The sequence below is a fragment of the Mesocricetus auratus genome, unplaced genomic scaffold (assembly GCF_017639785.1).
Source record: "Mesocricetus auratus isolate SY011 unplaced genomic scaffold, BCM_Maur_2.0 Super-Scaffold_100022, whole genome shotgun sequence".
NCBI classification, from domain to species: Eukaryota; Metazoa; Chordata; class Mammalia; order Rodentia; family Cricetidae; genus Mesocricetus; species Mesocricetus auratus.
In genome coordinates, this window is record NW_024429203.1 from 20538950 (window position 1) to 20558185 (window position 19236).

General features: G+C 43.3%; 1 long non-coding RNA gene across 1 annotated transcript; it reads left to right on the forward strand.

The window, feature by feature from the left end:
• Positions 1–1314: 1314 nt before the first annotated feature.
• Positions 1315–2157, forward strand: LOC121133562. Its single transcript, XR_005870445.1, has 2 exons — positions 1315–1500; positions 1775–2157. It is a non-coding gene; the product is annotated as an uncharacterized LOC121133562 (long non-coding RNA).
• Positions 2158–19236: the final 17079 nt, after the last annotated feature.

Below are 19236 nucleotides of genomic sequence, written 5' to 3' on the forward strand. Positions count from 1 at the left end.
AGAGTTTTTGGTAGTGGTGTGTGTGTGTGTGTGTGTGTGTGTGTGTGTGTGTGTGTGTGTATTTAACTCCACTTTATGGGTGAATCAGACAAGAAGCAGGAACTAAGACCTACTGGACATTTACTATGAATTTGGGTTTATGCTGAGTGATTTCCACATGGGCAAATGAGCCCTTGGAAAATGTGTGGGTGCTGTTCTGCTGATGAGAAGAATTACTTTAGAAAGGGTAGATTACCTGACACTAGTGGGTAAATCTGCTGGTTACAAATTGAGTTTTGTTCTTAGCGGCCCTTGAGTCAATGACAACTTTTTGCTCTTAGTTTTAATTTTGTGTGTACTTATGTTTTTTGTGGCATACACACTCTGTGCCACATGGGGGCCAGAGGTGGGGGCCAGCTGGCTTCCTTTCTCTCTCTCTCCACTTTATTTTTTGAGACAGGGTTTCTCACTGGACCTGGAACCCACTGATTCTGCAAGTCTTGCTGACAATCAAGCACAGGGGTTCCTCCTCGCTCACCACCCCCCTCCAGCCCCCATGACTGCCCAGGACTGGGGTCTCAGGCATGCCACCAGGCCCCAGCCTTTTGGATACAGTTTGATCCAGATTCGGGTCTTATGTTTGTGAGGCAGGTGTTTCATCAACTGAGCCTTCTCGTCCATCCCATCTGTCTTTTTCACAATTATCATTCATCACGGGCATTTTTTGAGCAACTTCTGCTTGTCAGACAATGTGTTAGGTGCAATAAAGAATGTTGGCCAAGTTCCCTCAGCCCGCAGCTAACTCCTTTATGGTGTCACTAAGCAAAGAAAGACTACCTCAGCCAGGGTGAGTGTTGTGTGCCCTCCATGGAAATCATCACCTGTTTCATCCTGGTCCTAGGCTAAATCAGCCTCTCCAGATAGCCTTAGTTTTCTGCAGCCCCTATCTCTGGCATAAGAGAATGCTGAGAGCTTTCTTCCCTAGCCATGACTTCAGCAACCCGGACCCATGCCCTTTGCGATATCTCTCCTCCCCCACCTATGCGGTATTTCTTTTTGTTATTGTTGGTTTGGTTTTATTTTTTTTTTATTGTAATCTTCCTAAATTGCACATTTCATAAGACCATCAGGAAAAAGTCAGGAAATGAGGTTTCCAGGAAGAGAGAGGCGGAGAGTAGGGGGCTGGGTGGGGAGGGGGGAGAGGAGTCTTTCATTATCAGGACCTGTTCCACGCACACCCTCTCCCGGTGCCACCCTCGCGCTGGATGCAAGCCATTCTCCCGGCTAATGAGCGAGGCGCTGGAGATAACTAATCCTAATGCAATTACCGCTCGGCGCTGCACTGATAGGTCCACGATGCTCCCCGCGTGCCCGGCAGTCTGAGCCAGGCTGGAGCAGCTGGGCCTCAGCCTCCTGTTGGAGACGTTTTGACAGCTGTATACAGTCCCGGGCCCCCCTCCCACGGCCTGCGTCCCGGGAGAGTGATCTTTTCACAGCGAGTCCCCAAGAAGCCTGTCGGAGGTGAAATGAAATCTTAGCAGCTTGGGGAGGGGGTTGGGAAGGGGGTACGAGCTCCGATGCTATTTCCAGGGCGGTGATGGGAGCAGTAGAGGCTTGCCCCCCCCCACCGCCCCACCCCCGTTCACCCCTCCATCTCTGCGGCGCCCCGAGGCCTGGCGGGGTGTGCGGGTTATGGTGACAAATGGCAGCGCAAGGCCTGGCGCTCTCCTGGTGCAGCCGGCGCGATGGGGGGCGGGGGGGGGGACGCTTGCAGCACACTTGTTCCTTTGTTTAGCAGGACCACGTGCTCTGTTTGCACAGCAGCATGTGGTACCCCAGGAGGAAATCAAACCAGCGTTGAAAGTTCAAGGAACAGCCAAGCTCTGCTGGGAAGTGGTGGGGGCCAGGGCCAGGATGGAGAAATGGAGCGGGTGGCCTGCGGACTCCCTCCCCAAGAGTCGGAAGGAGGGGGACTCCAGGCCAGAGCTGTTTGGGATAAAGTGAACTGCTGGGTTTTGGCAAGGAAGGCACACAAGAGGACTTTCTGCACCCAGCGATCCTGTCTGACACACGAAGTGAACTTTGATGAGGGTGACAATCTTCTGTGTTGAACGGTTTTAGAGTTGATAAAGGCATCTCCCAACCCACATTTCATTAAACACTTGCAAAATCTTGTGATACTCTGGAGTCTTTCCTTCTAGAGTTTGGAAGAGAGAAAGGGAGGGAGCCCCTGAACCCTTGACCAAGTGTCTGCTCTACCTCGAGGCCTGCCTGGTGGGACAGTTCCCTTCATGCTCATAGATTCAGGAAACAGTCATCATTTTTATTCCACAGAAGTATCTCATATTCTCTCATTCTCTCATTCTCTCTCTCTCTCTCTCTCTCTCTCTCTCTCTCTCTCTCTCTCTCTCTCTCTCTCTCTCTCTCTCTCTCTCTCTTCTCCCCAATCATGGTTAAACAAATGCAAAAAATAAATGATGCACAATGTCTTCCATAAAAGGATGTTTTTTTTCCAAATCTAATTTCCCAAACACATCCATAGTTCAGCATTTCAGCCATCATTTTATTTTCATTTCTATCTGGACATATTCGTGTGATTTATGAATACATAAATCTTCATATTTAATAGAACTTTATTAGACATACCATTCACTTTAGTCACATACCAAAAGCATCTCTCCCAAAAGGAACACATAGAACTGGACGCAGGTTCTTTTAAATAGCTGCATGGTATGCTTGCATTTCTTGTATGAATGTTATTGAATTATCAGATGTTTCCAGTTTTTGCTTACTAAAACAATGCCAAACTTACATGGATATATATTGCACTCTGGGAAAGTATTATTTTAGGATGAATTCCTAAAATTAGCAATTCAAAACAGTGTTGGGTCAAAGGGAAGGTACATTTTAAATTTCAGTAGACGTGGCTAAATCACCAAGCCAAAAAAATGTTACACCAATTTGCAATACATTCAAGAAAGTTAACTAATACTATATGATGATGCATGAATGTCTGACTATTTTTGCACTCAAGCAGTCAGAGTGTTTGCTGATCACCCAGGAGACAATCTGATGAGATATCTATCTGTCTGTCTGTTTGGGTTTTGTTTATTTGCTTGTTTTGAAACAGGGTCTTACTATGCATCCATGGTTGGTCTGGAACTCATTATCTTGCCTCAGCTTCCTACGTGTTTACAGTCCAGGTATATGCCACAATGTCCTAGAAAACCCAATGTCTTCAGTAATGAATTCAGCATCTATTTTTTTAAAAATGTTTAGTGTTCACTTATTTTTACTCTGCAAATTATTGTCTTTCTCTCATTTTTTAAATCGGTTTGTTCATCTATTTTTACTGATTTGAGGAAATTTATTTTGCAATTTGCTATTTGTGAAGGGCTTTTCCTTCAGTTCATCTTCTTTTAATTATGAAGATGCCTAACATAGTCAAATTTGCCAGTCTCTGTGTTTATAGTTTTGAGGTTTCATGCCACACTTAGAAAAACATTCTCAAATTCCTAAAAAATTAAAAGAATATGCTATATTTATTTTCTTTTTAACACTTTTGTGATTTTTTTCATTTTATTTTAGAGTTCTTTATTTATCAAGTAACATAGGGTAGATGCCTTTTTAGAAGTTGGTAGTATTTTAATTCACAAAGTTTATATGCTGAAGCAAGAGACAGACAGTAAATGAATGGATGAGTAATTACAGCATTCAGAGAGCTGTGAAGAATTAATAGAAAATAACAATATCTACCTAGAGAAAGTGGTCACAGGAGGTGAGGTTTCTGACAATGTCTGGAGGATAAGTAAGATCATTCCAGATAGACAGAACCACATATGCGAAAGCTCTAAGGAGGTAATCCATTAGAGTGTTGGAGGAACTTACAGAAGGTGGTGGGGTACAAGCATGATAAAACTTCAAAGGAACACATTAGCAGGTACCTTACAGTCCCCAGTAAGTAATCAACTGTGCCTCCTGGTTCTTGTCCATCCAGACTGGCAGAGGGGAATACCCCCTGGCATTCTCATGTCATTCTCTCTTTTTAAAAAAACTTTCATAGCATTTTATTTGCTTATCCAATGTGGGGGACATGCACATGTTTGCACACGTGTGTGCATGTACATATGTATAATCATGTGTGTACTTGTGCACCTTGACCCACATGTGGAGGTCAGAGGACAATTTTCAGGAATTGGTTTTTCTCCTTCCACTAAGTAGGTCCCAGGGAGAGAACCCAGGTCAGGCTTGTCAGAAGGCACTTTTACTCCCATAGTATTCTAAACACTGATGTAACTGCCACACGGAGAAATGACCAGTGCCATTGTTAGAGTGAAATGTTCCTTCCATGCAGCACTCTGGCCATAGGTCAGTCATTTGGCTATATCCATCATTTAAAACCTATGGATTTGGGAAAAAAGGTTTTGAGTAGGTGTGTGTTTTCTAATTTAAACTTAAGTTGATGAGGAGTTGAGAAATGGAGGTGAGTGTGTACAACCCTGTGAATGTACTAAATACCTCTGGCTGTCCAGCTTATTGTATTCCGTTTGCCACAGTGGAAATGAAAATTAAGCATAAATCTATGAATCTAACTCACTATTCATTGTGCATCTACTTGGTCACCATTTATTCTACTTCAGACTCAAAAGAAAGTCCAGACTGTATAAACATAACCGCATTTGATGAGGTCAAAACTGCTAAGCTTGGAACCAGGCTCTCTGTGCACTCGGCAGCCCAAGTGGTATTTTGTGACACCAGAGAACTGCTGGACTAAGAGCTATGACCTAGTTAATTCCCTACTTGTCATAAGAGATCATTGCACTCCATTTGTCCATGACACCAAATTCATCCTAGACACATCACTGACAGCAATCATCCTCCCTACACTTCATAAGAGAAACTTGGGCATGGCCCAGCCTGGATATAAATTCTCATATGAAAGATGCTTGCTCAATGCCCCTACACATCACAATCAGCCAATGTGCATTTCTACCACCAGCTGACGGAAATTCTATTAAAAGAAACGTGAAGGCTTTGGGTGCTCTTAACCTTAGAACCCAAGGCTGCTCTAAAAATAGAAAGAGGACACCAAGGATGTTTCTCTCCCGCCTGGTACAGGGGTGCCCACTTCAGAGAGGGCTGAGCCGTACAGGTGGAGGCCATCTGTGAGCATTTGAAGTTTTAGAAATTATGGTTTCAAAATCCAACGCTGTCTTGTACTTCTCTGTCTGCCAGTTGGATCTTGAGATAACTGCCGATTTCTCCCATCCAGACAGACGTCACCATGCAGAGACACATTCTCAGAATACTGCTCCACAATGGAGTTACCTCAGAGATGTTCCTGAGAGAGAAGACCTGAATTTCTCATGCCCCACCCCCTGCCTTTTTTGGTTTGAATTTCTGGTGACTTATCTCATTTGTGTAAGTGGTGTGTGTGTGTGTGTGTGTGTGTGTGTGTGTGTGTGTGTGTGTGTGTTTGTGTGTGTGGTTTAATGTTGGCAAACATTATGGAAACATCAAAAGTAGCAGGAAAAAGAAAATGAAACTCCCATCATGAATCCATCTAACAGAAACTTCCTGAGGGCACACTATATGCCACATTGATATTTTTGTTACCTATTACTGGATGACAAGCCACCTAGTAATACAGTGACGGAAACAACTATTGTGTGTTTGTGGTTCTGTGGGTCAAGAATTTGGAAATGACCCCACTGGGTCCATTTGTCATCTGATAGGCTGGAAGATAGGCACCTCTGTCTAGAATCCCGCCCTCCACACACAGGGTGCATCATTCACAGTCCCCACTCTTCACTTGGGCTCCTCACAAGCTGGTCTTCTCATCATGGTCCTATTTCTTGCAGGATGACTACTTTCCTCGTGGTAACTGTTCCCAGGAACCCGAGCAGAAACCTTGGAAGATCCTGCCACGTTCCAAAGAGTTTATGCCTGTAAGACCGGTCCAGACTCAAGGGAAAGGAATACCTGGATTCCACCTTTCCATGCAGATGAAGGCAAATTAAAGACATAGTGGTGGGCATGCATGCAGAAGAAAAGTCACCACACCCACACCCAGGGCTGCAGGACCTATATCCAGTCTCTATTCTGACAGAAAGAACAAGCAACACAAATGCAAGTAATGGAAGAGTTGTACCAAGAGACAGAAGTGTGTAAAGGAGAGCCCAACCCAGATAGGAAAAATCAATATAAGAGCAGTCGATGAGGGATTTCAAGAGTATGGGTGATTCTACATAACACTGGGAGGTGCTTGAGATTACGGTGGGGAGAAAGGGAAGAAAGAAGACTGCCCCCAAAATGGAGAAATACAATGGGCCAAATGGCCCAGGAAATTGAGAAGTGGGAGTACCTGCAGCCCGAACCTGGAATCCTTTCAGTCTGTGTGAAAAGTAGAGTGAATAGGTGGGTGTGAGTGCTGCATGGCTGAGTGGAAGAGAAAACAATAGGCTGGCATGGAAACCACCAGCCTTCTGTGTTAAGGTGAATGTTCATTTAAAACAATTGCACAAGAGGGTCCATGCTATTTACGGAATTTATTATCCATTTATTATCACTCTATGTTACTAACATTTTCCACCTTAATAATCACACTGCTAAAAAACCATGTTAAATACAACAGTCCCTTACTATGGAATATTAGGGTACTCTGGATTTCCTGTTTTTTTGTCTAAGTTTTGTGTGTGTGTGTGTGTGTGTGTGTGTGTGTGTGTGTGTGTGTGTTTACATGCTTGAGTAAGGCAATCTCGTAGCCTGTGCCCATGTGGAAGTCAGAGGACAACCTGGGTTTGCATTCATCCTTGTTTGAGAACATGTCTCTTCCTGTTGCTACTGTGTACCATAGGTTTTCTGGCCTTGAACTTCCAAGGATTCTCCTGTCTCCACTTCCCATCCTGCCATAAGAGCACTAGGATTATAGATACATGCTACCAGTGACTCTCTTGCCATGGGTCCCAGGGATCTGAACTCAGGTCCTTACATTTGTCTGCCAAGTGCTTTTACCCACTGACCCATTTCTCTAACCTCCAATTTTCTCACTCTTAATAGTTTTCAATAACTTCTTAGTGACAGAATTTTTCATTCAACGTGTATAAGTCGCATTTTCAAAGTTTGGTATATAGAAAGGTATTTCTTTCTTTACATATTTTTATTAACAGATAAAATTGTTTCCCTTTTATTCTTGCCCATTTGTTAAGTTTTATTGGGGTAGCTAAATTTTTTGGATTCTATTTATTTTTAATATGAATTTTCTGTACATAATAAACACATCAAACGTGAAATGAAGTGGCTAGACTCTAAACTTCATCCTATTAACATGACCCCACCCCACCCAGGAGACAACATTTAATCAGCTGGTAAAACTAACCTGTGGTCAGGTGATACTTCTGTCTGTCATTATTTGCTTTTAGATGCTGCCTGTAAACTATTTGGCACTGGCTTAGTACAGAAAGGACGGCAATGGGTTGTGACTGTATCAGAAACCCAGATTGAGTTCAATTCCAGTTAAACATGTGAAGAGGGTGAACAGGGGCCTTATTTTATTCATGATAACGTGCTGGCTCCCTCTTTTAATGTATTTAATGATCCTGTGAGCTTAATGACTACTGCAATTAAAGCCACCCTGTTTAAGCTCTGTGAATTACATTACGCTTGTTAGTGACTGCCTTTGATAAAACATAATAGCAATGCTTCTCTTTTACATCATAACTCATTTTCAATATTGCTTTTCTCTGTCCTTGCCCACTTGATTGATTACCTGGTACTTCTAAGAAGTGCAGTAGATGGGGACTGAGGGCTGGAGTTGTTCTTCTAAGGCTGGGATAAGCTGGCAGCCTGGGGAGACAGGCTTCTGAATGGTCAGCCTAATGGCAGAGGTGGGGCTGAGGATGGCTCATTCAATATAATCACAAACTAAGTTGGGTAAGATGTACCAAAGGAGAGTAGCAGCATGCCCCTGCCTTCCTTGGACTGGATGGCCAATCAACAAACATGAAGCCTCTACAAGGAGGGTTAGAACTATTTTCTCACCCAGAAAAAACAAAGCGGACAGACATAAGGGCCAGGCCCAAGGCATGCCTGGTTGTGTCTGCTTAACTTTACTAAGGAAATGTTTCAACACAGAGTTTGAACCACAGCTGTAACTTACTGCCTCTTCCATTTTTCCTGTGCCAGTGGCCTGTCCTTCAGCTTCAGCCTGCCTCTCATTATAGTGATCTGCTAATTCTTTGCTAATTTGTTGTTAGACTTACCTCACATTGCCAGTTGCCTCAACCTATTGTTCCTTGAGAAACAATACAACAGCGATAGCTCACACTTGTCCATCACTTTACAAGTTGTGTTATGTAAAGTTGATGTCATATACAATAGGAGTCTCCAGACCTCTGAATGAAGTGACTGTTGACCTATTACTTTTCAGCAATAGCATTGAGCGAGGGAGCCCTGATTAATCTTGTCTGTCACAGCACAAAGTCCACCAAACTATTTTATATTAGTCACATTAGACTATCACTTTGGAAGGTAACTTCTATAATTTCATAAAAATGCCTAAAGTCAAATTATAAATATTAAATGAGCATCATGGATCAAAATGGATCAAAGAATACCTTCCTTTAAAAAATCAAATGAAGTAAATAAAATAGTAGTAAGTTTTTATAAAATGTAGAGTTGAGGTAAGTGAAAATGAGTTTGATAAGAAAATGTATAATTGATACAATCTTTCAGGAACTAAATTTGAGGAAGAATGCCCAGAAGATTTAAAATATGTATGTTTTTGATGTCCCTTTTCTATTATCCTAAGGAAAATACCTGAAATGCAAGGGCTTTTTAAATATATAAATAAAGATCTTCGAGTATAAATCATTTATAATAAAAGAAAATTGAATTCAATATAAATGAATGTGTAAATTACAGCCTATGTACTAGATGGAACAGTATATAGTCACTAAAAATACATTTTGCTAAGATTTTTAATAACACCAAAAATGCTTCTGGTGTTCTACTAAGTGAAGATATCATTAAATTGTGCATTGAAATTTAATCTCAGAAGTTACACAGCAGTAAAAATAGGACAAAGGATTTTAATATCGCCCTATAGCTTCTTCTTAAGCTATTTGTAGCTTCTGAATCAGAAAATGAATGTCCACAGGGATTCCTATTGTACTCTACGATGAAAGGTCCTTGGTCTTGTGAGACCAGCAGTGACCCGAATGCTCTGAGGGGGAAATGGTCTGGTGGACTTCATGCTGTGACAGACAAGATTAATCAGGATTCCTTGCTCAATGTTATGGCTGAAAAGCAATCAGCCAACAGTGGTTTCTATGAACCTGCCACATACCTTCACTCAGAGATCTGGAGACTCTTGTCCAGGCCAGACCAACGTACCTCCCAGGAAGGACAAACAGTGATCATTTCCTGTCAGCTAGTGATGACGCTGCATTAAGGTCACAATCCTAATGGGAGTCAAGACTTGAGACAATTGCCTCTAAACACAAGTGCAAACGTTAAACTAAGGAAACCTGTCCTGTAGAACCCTGACAGGAAGAGACAGGTTTTTCCTGGAGAGCTCTAGAAAGGCTCCGGGGAAACAAGAGAAAGGGAAGACTTCCAAAAGTGGACTTAGTTACAACTCATACTCCAGTTAAGCAGAACAAGGTAGAAAGGAGTCATTGGCAGGGGAGGAGGAAGCCCTGGCATTTCCTGGGCACAGAGAAGGAAGGGAGGTCTGGGAAGCATTGGCATGCGTTCTCCAGGGCATTAATTCACTTCCTTAAGTCAGTAAATAACAGTCATAACTAAGTCTCTACTCATTACTGTAGACATTTTTGGTGCTTGCCTCACTGGTTGAAACCCTGAAAGCCACAGCACACTCCCCAAACCCTGGTCAAAGACTTGCACACACTGTGTTAAACGACTGTAATCCCTCATCCCTGGATTGTGCCTTTCAATTTACAAAGGTTTTCTCTGTGGCTTATCTCACTGCTCTGCACAGCCACCCTAGGAGACAGGCAGTGTTGTCACCATTTCCATGATAAGGAAACATTTTTTTTCTTTATCTAATGAATCCTCTCTGGTTACCTCACTAGCAAGGGATAGTTGTGTTTAAGACCTCCAAAGTCCAGAGCTGTCCTTGACCCAGGGTATGTACAAATCACCTTTTCCTCTTTCTTGGTGTGGTTTTAATCACTGTCATCTCTCTGACTCCTTAGATGCCGGAGTGCAGAGGATTGAGTTTAGATTGGGTTTGAGCTCATCAAAGAGATTGCCTCCTTCCAAAGGTCTTTTACACTTCATTCGTCCTTACAGCGTCTCAGGTAATTCAGACAAATTGAAAACTTTACTTAAGTCTAAATTCACTGAAGGCAGAATAGCAGCAGAGGGGGGTGGGCACAGCTAATTGACTCCACCTTCAGATTCGCTGTGTGTTACAGACTTGAGCAGAAAGGAGCTCCCACACACCGAGGACAGTACCGTCGTCCTCGCCAGGTTGTAGGGCTCCTGGAACTATGCAGTATATAGCAATCTCTCTTCATGAATCACATGTCTGTTGCATCACTTTCACAACCAAAAGCCCTTTTCTACAAGACAGAAAAAAAAAAATAGCTCATATGGTTTCAAGTAAGCCCTCCACTTCCAGAATCAAATATGGCTGCCAAGCAGTACCACAAGAACCAAATGGATGACATCTGGAAGGGAGAATTGAAAGCCCGCAGTTTCATTGCCCTCACCTGTGTCTTTACAGGCAGCAGGGACAGGAGAGGTGAAACAGTGAGGAGAGCCCTAAAACCTCCTTTGGAGAAAGGAGGGGTTACTGTGAGCCTCACGATTCCTTGTCGGCACTGCCCCCATTTGCCGAGTGCATTTATGATGGAAAAGGGTGGAAGGCTGAACGCTAAGTAGTCAAGCTCAGCAGGTCTTTATAGCTGTTCATTTCCCCTAAACCACAAATCCTATTGCTCAAATCATCGGGCCGGCTGTGGGATCGAGCTGAGATTTAATGAACAGATAAATCAGTGATGCTTACTGAGTACCTCTAGTGTTTCCAGAGCTGTAGAGAGCATAGCACAACGTAACTTATACGCAAATCCTGTCATATTTCTTACTCTGGGACTCCTCCGGTCTATGGCATCTGGACACTGCAACACTGGCTTTGCCAGACAGAGAGTTATTGTGAAGCTCCAAGAAGGATTTATAAGCAGTAAATGCTAAAGAAATGCCAAGTATCGTTGTTATTCGAGGAAGCTTTGGCTCTGGCCTCTTGTGTAAGGAGCTTAAAGCATAAACATATCAAATTTAAGTACCAGTACAAGAGTTAAATTATGGGAAAGATAACACTACCAGCGATTTGACAAGATAATGTGTAATTACTCTGCAAGTGAAGGGTAGGGACTTGGAGATTTATGACTTTAAATCAGGTAGCAGCCTCAGTGATGTGCATGGATGACACACTGGATCTGACTTGGGAAGATGGTTTGGCCCATTTTCTGTTACTGATGGATCCATACAGACAGGGTAGTGAAGAAAGACACAGTTGGTCTGGCTCATGGTTCTGGAAGCTGGAAGATCACAGTGTCTGGTGATGGCCTTCTAGATGTGTCATAACATGGCAAAGGGTATCACAATGTGACTGAGAGCAAGTGGCTTCGGACTCTCTTTCTTGCTTCTAAAGCCAATGATCCTATCAGGGGAACCTCGTGAGTCCATTTAATATCAATAGCTCACTTCCAAAGACTATTACCAAATGCCTTGCTGCTTGACTTCCCAGTGTGTGAACTTTCAAGAGTCACATTCAGACAACAGCAGGGGATGAGTAAAATGAAATTAGCACAGCTACCCCTGAAGTTGACACAAGTCCTGACCTGAACAGCAAAGGCATGAACCTTCTAGTCTACTCTGGGAGGGCATCTAAGATCAGAACATGGTGGCATTGGTGAAGAATGGGTACCCACTATCCTGCAGATTCAGTTTGGAATCATTTGGGATGCCATAACCAAAGACCACCTAGACCCATTACTCTTCATCCCTATGCTCTCCTCATTGACATTTTCCAAGACTATTGAACTGTAGAGTGACTTATGGAAAAAGAAAATGATTATCTAGCTGCATTCCCTCCCTGAAAGGACCATAGGGGTACACCAGTTAAAGAACTAATCTCCAAGGAGAGAACATATAATAAATATGCTTGATCTCAAAACCATTCCTTTAGCTACAGCTATGCTAAGAAAGTCTTTTTATATATGAGGATCTACTCTACTGGATCCCAGGGAAAAGGGAAAAGGCTGATGAACATATCTGAATTGGTTACCAAGCCTAACCCTAGACATAACCTTAGCTCTAACCCTAACCATTAGAGAAAGGTACTAAGAGGGTCAGTCCCATGCCCATTCATTCACAAACCCCATTAAAAAAATCTAGTCAATGAAATCCCATCCAGTCATTCTGTTGGCTCACAGCATGGGCCACTAGACAGCTCAAAACAAGGTGCAGATAGCTCAGTCTAACACCTGCTTGGGAAGCAGGTCCCTACTTCTCCCCCTCTCTGTCACAGTCATCCATAAATAGCAGGAATGGGGCTCAGTGGGTAAACAAACTTGCCACCAAGCCTGGGGACCCCAGTTCAATCCCTGGGATTAAATCCTATAGGTGGAAGGAAAGAACCCATTCCTAAAAGTTGTCTGTCTTCTGACCTCTACAGGTGTGCCATGAAATATGTGTGTGTGTGTGTGTGCACGCACACACGCATGGGCACGCACACGCACACACATGCACACACACACAGACACACACACAAATGTTTTAAAAAATTAATGATGGGAATGGTAGAAGTAGCTGGAAAAGGAAAAGAATAAACAGGTTAAATCTTGAATTCCTACCAGTAGTCAGCAGAATGTAAGCTTGTGTCTCTCCCAGTGAGGAAAACTGGTTATGAAATGAAGTTTACTTAAAAAATCATCACAGAGAAACACACAGCTAGACCATGCCTGCGGGGGGGGGGTGTAAGTGAAAATACTCCTCTCCCAACTTAGTCCTGCTCTTCTTCTCCAAAACCAAGTCAGTCTTGTTGTTTCTCCCTCTAAACCCTCTCTCACTTCTAGATCATTCTCTATCTACACTATTACAAATATCCCCATGTTGTCTCCATGTCTCAGTCCTTTCCCTTTCTTTAATGATTCTTTTCTAGGCTGGCAGTGGCTTCTTAAGATGTTCACCTGAATATACGACCCCTTGGTTTATTATGTCATGACATCTCCCCACTTCCATCCCATTGCCTCAAGCATTGGGTCTGGGCCCAGCAAGGCTTTCTAGCTTGGCTACAGACCATGTCTCTAACTTATTTTCTCCTGGTGGCCCCTCGTATTCCAATCTCTAGACATGTATAACTGGATGAAAACATGTACTGTTTTTCCATGTGGTCTTTCTTTGTCCTCTGTTCTCCAAGAATTGCTACTTCCCATTCATTCTCTTAAAGACCAGTTTAAACCAGCTTAATGGCTCTTTCTTAGTTGGGGCTGAAGAGATGACTCAGCAGTTAAGAGCACTGGTTGCTCTTCCAGGAGATCCAGGTTCAATTCTCAGCACTCATATAGCAGTTCCCAACCATCTATAACTCTAGTGTCAGATGAACCAACCCCCTCTTCTGGCCTCTGTAGACACTAGGCATGCATGTGGTACCCAGACACATAAAATATAATTTAAAATTGAAGTCTCTTCTTCTAGAATCTTATTCAACCATAGCTTTGCTTTGATACTCTGGATCCTTCCTCATTTTCCTCACAGAGGACCACAATGGCTTGCATACATTTTGATTCTCCTGTCTATTTCCTGAAGAAGGTGGAGACTAGACCCACGAGGTATGTATGTATCTGTAGTAAGTGGAAGCCATTCAAACCTCAGTCTTTCCTCCCTTAAGCTCTGAGGCAGCTGTGTCTGTCTCCGTGTATCTCACCCTAGTGCCTCAGAATGAATGATGGATTAGGGGAAAGGAAGCAGTGAGACAAACACTGAACACTGACAAAGAAAATATTTCTAGAAGGAATCCAGTGTTCTCACTCGGTGTCCTTTTCCTCTTCTACAGAATCTAGTCCATCCTGCTCTTTCTCTCTCTAAAACATCCCTTACATCTGTTCCCATCTTCCTATCATCATTAAACCACATCTGACTAGAATATGTCTGATCTGGGACAAGCTGGAAGAATTCCCTTGACCTGTAAAACTGAATGTTCTTTCGGAAGCCAGTATCGAGTGTTTGTTTCCCCTTGTGTTTCCCTAAAGTTGCCATACTGACTTCAAGGCAATTTTAGACAGGGTAGTTGAGTGATGAATCTAGAGTGCTTATTCCTACCTCTATTGTTTGCTGGTGTAACTTTGGTCAAGATGCTTCCCATCTTTGGGTCTCAGTGCCTAGGAAAACATACTTGGAGAACAAGTCCTGTTGTTCTGGTCCCCTGCAGATGTTCCCTGAGGACCAGCATTTGAGTTCCCAAGTTCTACCCATCTCATTCCCATCTGCTCATTTTCCTCTCCTCTCCTCTCTCCATGCGACCCCTACTAAGCCTGACCACAGCCCAACATGCTATTAGAATATGTTCCATTATTAATTTTATGTCAAATGGCATCCCCCACATAAAAAGGCTAAGTACAAAAGAAGTATCCTTTCCATTGTGTTCCAGAACCCCTCTACACTGAAAATGAACTATTCAGAGGAGCCAAAATGCTTTGGCGTTGAATTCACCAAAGTAACATCCACAAGGTTTTAATTTGGGTTTCCAGGCCTCTGCACATGAGATCTATAAATGAGATGTGTTGCTACAATCAGTCCCATTGGGAGAGGCTGGACGTAGACTGAGAACAGCTGTAGCACAGTAACCCAACAAAGTCGGCTTCTGAATCAGATATGAGTTATTGGTTCAGTCACAAGGCTGTGGATACGATTTCCCTGTAGGCACTCACACATGGCCTTTGCAGAAATGAAAATATTTCCCCTCCCCACTTTGCTGGTTTAGGTAATAATGTTCTTTCATTCTGCATATTCTCTCATGTCTCAGCTTTCTTTCTCTTTGTTCTCTTTTTTTTTTTTTTTCTCAGTGAGGCTTCAGAACAGCCATTTCCTATCAACCTCTGGAAAACCACGGAAGCCAAGGCTGTATGCTGAGAATATGGGAAGATCTTAAGAAAGTCCCAGCACCTGTTTGTTTTTAAGTGTGCGTGTACACAATGTACATGTGTGTGAACATGTGTGTGTGTAGTGTGTATGTGCAAGGTGTGTGTGGACATATGTGTACAGTGTATGTGTGTGTACAGCATGTATGCAGTGTGTGAATGTATTGTGCAGTATGTGCATGTGCAGTGGACATATGTGTGTATGTATACAATATGTGTACATGAATGTGCACATTTGTGAGCATGCACTCAGATTCAGGGACCTGAGGAAGGCTTCTCGTGCTCCTTTATTTAGCTCCCCACCTTGTCATCATGAGTCAGGATTTCTCACTGAACTAGAAGTGCAACCATTTCATCTGGGCAGCCTGGCAGTCAAGCTCTCAATGTCTGTATGTCTCTACCCTCAGCACTGCGGTGACAGGTATGCCCACCCATGCACAGTTTTTAACATGGGTGTTGGAAATTCAGACTCAGACCTTCATGCAAGCATTCTTACCTCCTGAGCTGGTTTGTCAGCCCTTTAGCAGGAACATTGTTGTACTCCAAACCAATTGCAGGCCATGGGAATTGAGGCTAAGGCCTTGGGGATGTCTCCAGCACTGGAGTGACTCCACTGATGTCACAGTTTTAAAGCCAATTAATTATGTCCTAAAAATGTAGAGGCAATAAGAGTACAAAACATCAGCTTCTTGAAGGTGGAGTTTAGAGAATGCTCAAGTCCTGAGACAATTCTTGTCTGCTAAACCAAAGTTGGTTTGGACATAAAATTCCCCCACAGGTTGCCATATTGGCTTACACAAAGCCCTGAAAGTAGGCTACCTTACGATTCTCTTTTACATGGCAAGTTCAATGGAAGGGATACACTGAGAGTTACCTGACAGGAACGCATACAAAGGACAGGAGCTGTCACCAAGCACCACAGATCCACCCTACAGCTTCAACCTTTTCATCTGTCGCCAGAGGGTGACAGCATCACACACAGGGTGCCCAGGGGTGTGAAGTGAGATCAAAGTCTCCAGTGCCTTGTCTGTTCAAGTCTGTTCTGAAGGAAAAGTAACCACAGGGCTGAAGAGGTGGTTCAGGGGTTAGGAACAAGCTCTTCCTGCTCTTGCAGAGGGACCACAGTGCAGCTCCCAGAACCCACGGGACAGTCTGTGACTGGAGGACCTGATGCCCTCTTCTGGCTTCCTCAGACATTGCATGCATATGATGCACATACAAACAGGCAAAAACACTCATACACATTAAATGAAAATAGAGAAACAGAGAGGGGAGACAGGCAGACAAATGAACAGAGGGAAAAAGGGAGTGAGGGAGGAGGGAAGAAGGGAAAAGGGAGGGAGGGAGGGAGGGGGGGAAATTGTTTTCTTTAGAATGGTCAGGAAGGAGTTGATCTGTGGCTAGGAGATGTCCTGTATTTCACCCATGCAGATGCCAGTTGAAGTGAGAAACACATAAACAAGGACACGAGAAAAAGAATTTTATGTGTGCTTTTCATATCCCCCTGTCACCTCCTAGATGAGTTTTTCCACTTCCATTTATGTCGCTGAGGTCACTGGAGAGAGCTCTCCCCCACTCCAACACCCTCCCCCTAGCAAGCTTCATAGGGAGCTCTGTGGATCACCTGCTAAGCTCCTGAGGGAGGCTTTCTCTTCTGTCCCCCTCCTTTCACACTAGAATTCAGAAACCTGTAAGTTGCCGCTTATCTCATTATCTCCTGCCTTGCATTTTAATGTGTTGCTTCTAAAAGGGCCCCTTGCTTGCTATTCTAGTTATGTGTGTGTTTGTTTGTGTCTCCCAGGGAAATGTGCTACCCATCTTCCAGTCACGCACTGCCTTCCTCCACCGCTCCAACTTGGTTCTCTCATTTGTGGAAGGGGAAAAAAAAACAAAAATACAGAGATGGTTTGAATATTTTTTTGCATCCATAGGAAGCTGTGAATAGACCATCCTGAGAGTCAGACTCCAAAGCTTTGCACAAAAAGGCAGGTGAAGAATTGGGAATCTTCCCAGGGTACCAGAGCTGGGCCAATGAATAATTCAAGGCAAGCGGCTCTTAAAAAGGCACCGTTACCTGCTTTTCCAGATCATTAGAAACCCTGACAAAAAAGGTTTTATAACCTAATTTAACCAGATAATGAAACAGATCAGCCAGAAAAGAGCAAGCTCTTTATCCAGCCCAAATTATCCAGACTTCCATCATTATTAGGTAGCTGACAACCTTCCCCTGATCTTACCACATGAGGTTTGTATGCTGGATGGGGCTGAATCAAGCCTTGAGCTAACAGGTGATTGGGGGGGCATTCGTTCACGTTATTGCTCTTTTTAAGCCCTGTACTTCCACGCACAGCCCAGAGAAGGCTGAAAAGCTATCCACATGAAACAAAAACTCCTACCAGGAGGAGACACTAGAAAGGGTGAATGCCTGATTTGGTGATTTTTTTTTGGGGGGCATGGATTGATCTCAATAGTGGCTGGTTGAAATTATGTTTTTATGAATATGATGCTGTGATTGTTACTGTTGGAACTGTTACTGATAAAACTCTCCATTTGGATTGTCAGTGTCTACTTCATCAGAACAATCCATTGACCTCTTTGGGGAGCTGGCTACTGCTGATTGCAATAGAAGACACTTAGTGTCCAACAGTTTCCTGGTCCTTAACAGTTGTCACTTTAACACAGAAAAGGCTCCTCAGGGAAGGCTTTGTTATGCCCTTTTACTGGTAGGAAGACTACAGTTGTGAGCATCTGTGGGACCATGAGTGTCAGGCCCTGGTTCAGGTTGGGATAAATCTCAAATGGAGTTTGTCTGCATGGTGTGGACAGCCCTGCATAGTCATGGTGCACACAAGGATTTCATTATCATTATTACCTCTATCACTGTTTCAAAAACAGTAATCGAAGGGCTGAGGGGATGGCTCACTAGGTAAAGTGCCTGCCACACAAGCATGAGGATCTAAGTTGGAATCCCTGGGACCCACATAAGAGCTAGACATGTCTGCAACCCCAGTGCTTGGGGGGTGGAGTAGAGACAGATTCTCTGAGTCTTCTGGGCAGCAATGCTAGCCAATGGGTGAGAGAGTTTATATCTAAAAGATAGTGAGAGAGTCTATATCAGAAGGTAAGGCTGGAGCTGTGTGTCTGCCTCTGTCCTCGATAAGAGACTAACACACACATGTACATATATACACTACCCACACACACCAATTCTTTTAAGATTATAAATCAGGACACTAACAACTTTACAGAAGGACAAAACACAACATTTGTGATCATGTTTAACTCTTCAGGAGTAGGATAGCTTGCTGACTGTGAAGCCATGGTGGAGGGAGTAAACATGAATTAGAGACTAGATCTGCTACTTTTTAGTAGTGAGACCTTTAGTGGTGTGAAGCTAATCACTCTCTAAGCTGTGTTCTCCATTGTAAAGGGAAGGGTTGTATTAAAGCAGTTGAGGTGCGCATATTATCTAGACTGCAATGAGCACTAGATAATTTTTGATTACTGAACATGGAGCAGTCACCATTATGAGAAGCCGGCTGGATGATGTACACGGTTCTTCATCAATTGGCAGCAATCTGGATAAATTCAACTGGGCACAGTTAACATTTATATAGCCGGACACTGTTTAAAGGGCTTTGTATATGTTAATGTGTTTAATTAATGCCTGTAACAAACCTCTGATATGAGCGGCTATTATTGCACCACTTAAAGGTGAGAATGTTCCTTCACCTCATGAAAACCAGCAGAGATTGTAAAGAATGGGTCTGAGGTCACATTACAATGAGTTGCAGAGCTAAGTCTTGAACCTGAGGCTTCTAGCTTCTAGCTTCAAAATCTACCATCTCAGTCACTGTCCCTTTCCACTGCAACAGAGCAAGGTGGCTCCTACAGTTCCACACTGTCCCGTCACTGACACATCACCCTCAATTGTACATTATTGGCCCTGGGTGCCTCATTTGCCAGGACTTCAGCATCCCAGCCCTTCAGTGCAATGACATAGGTCAAGTCCCTAGTGATATATTCCTTGTTGTAATTGATTTTTGCTCATTTGTACTAATGGACTCAATCACAAGAGGCACAAAAAATT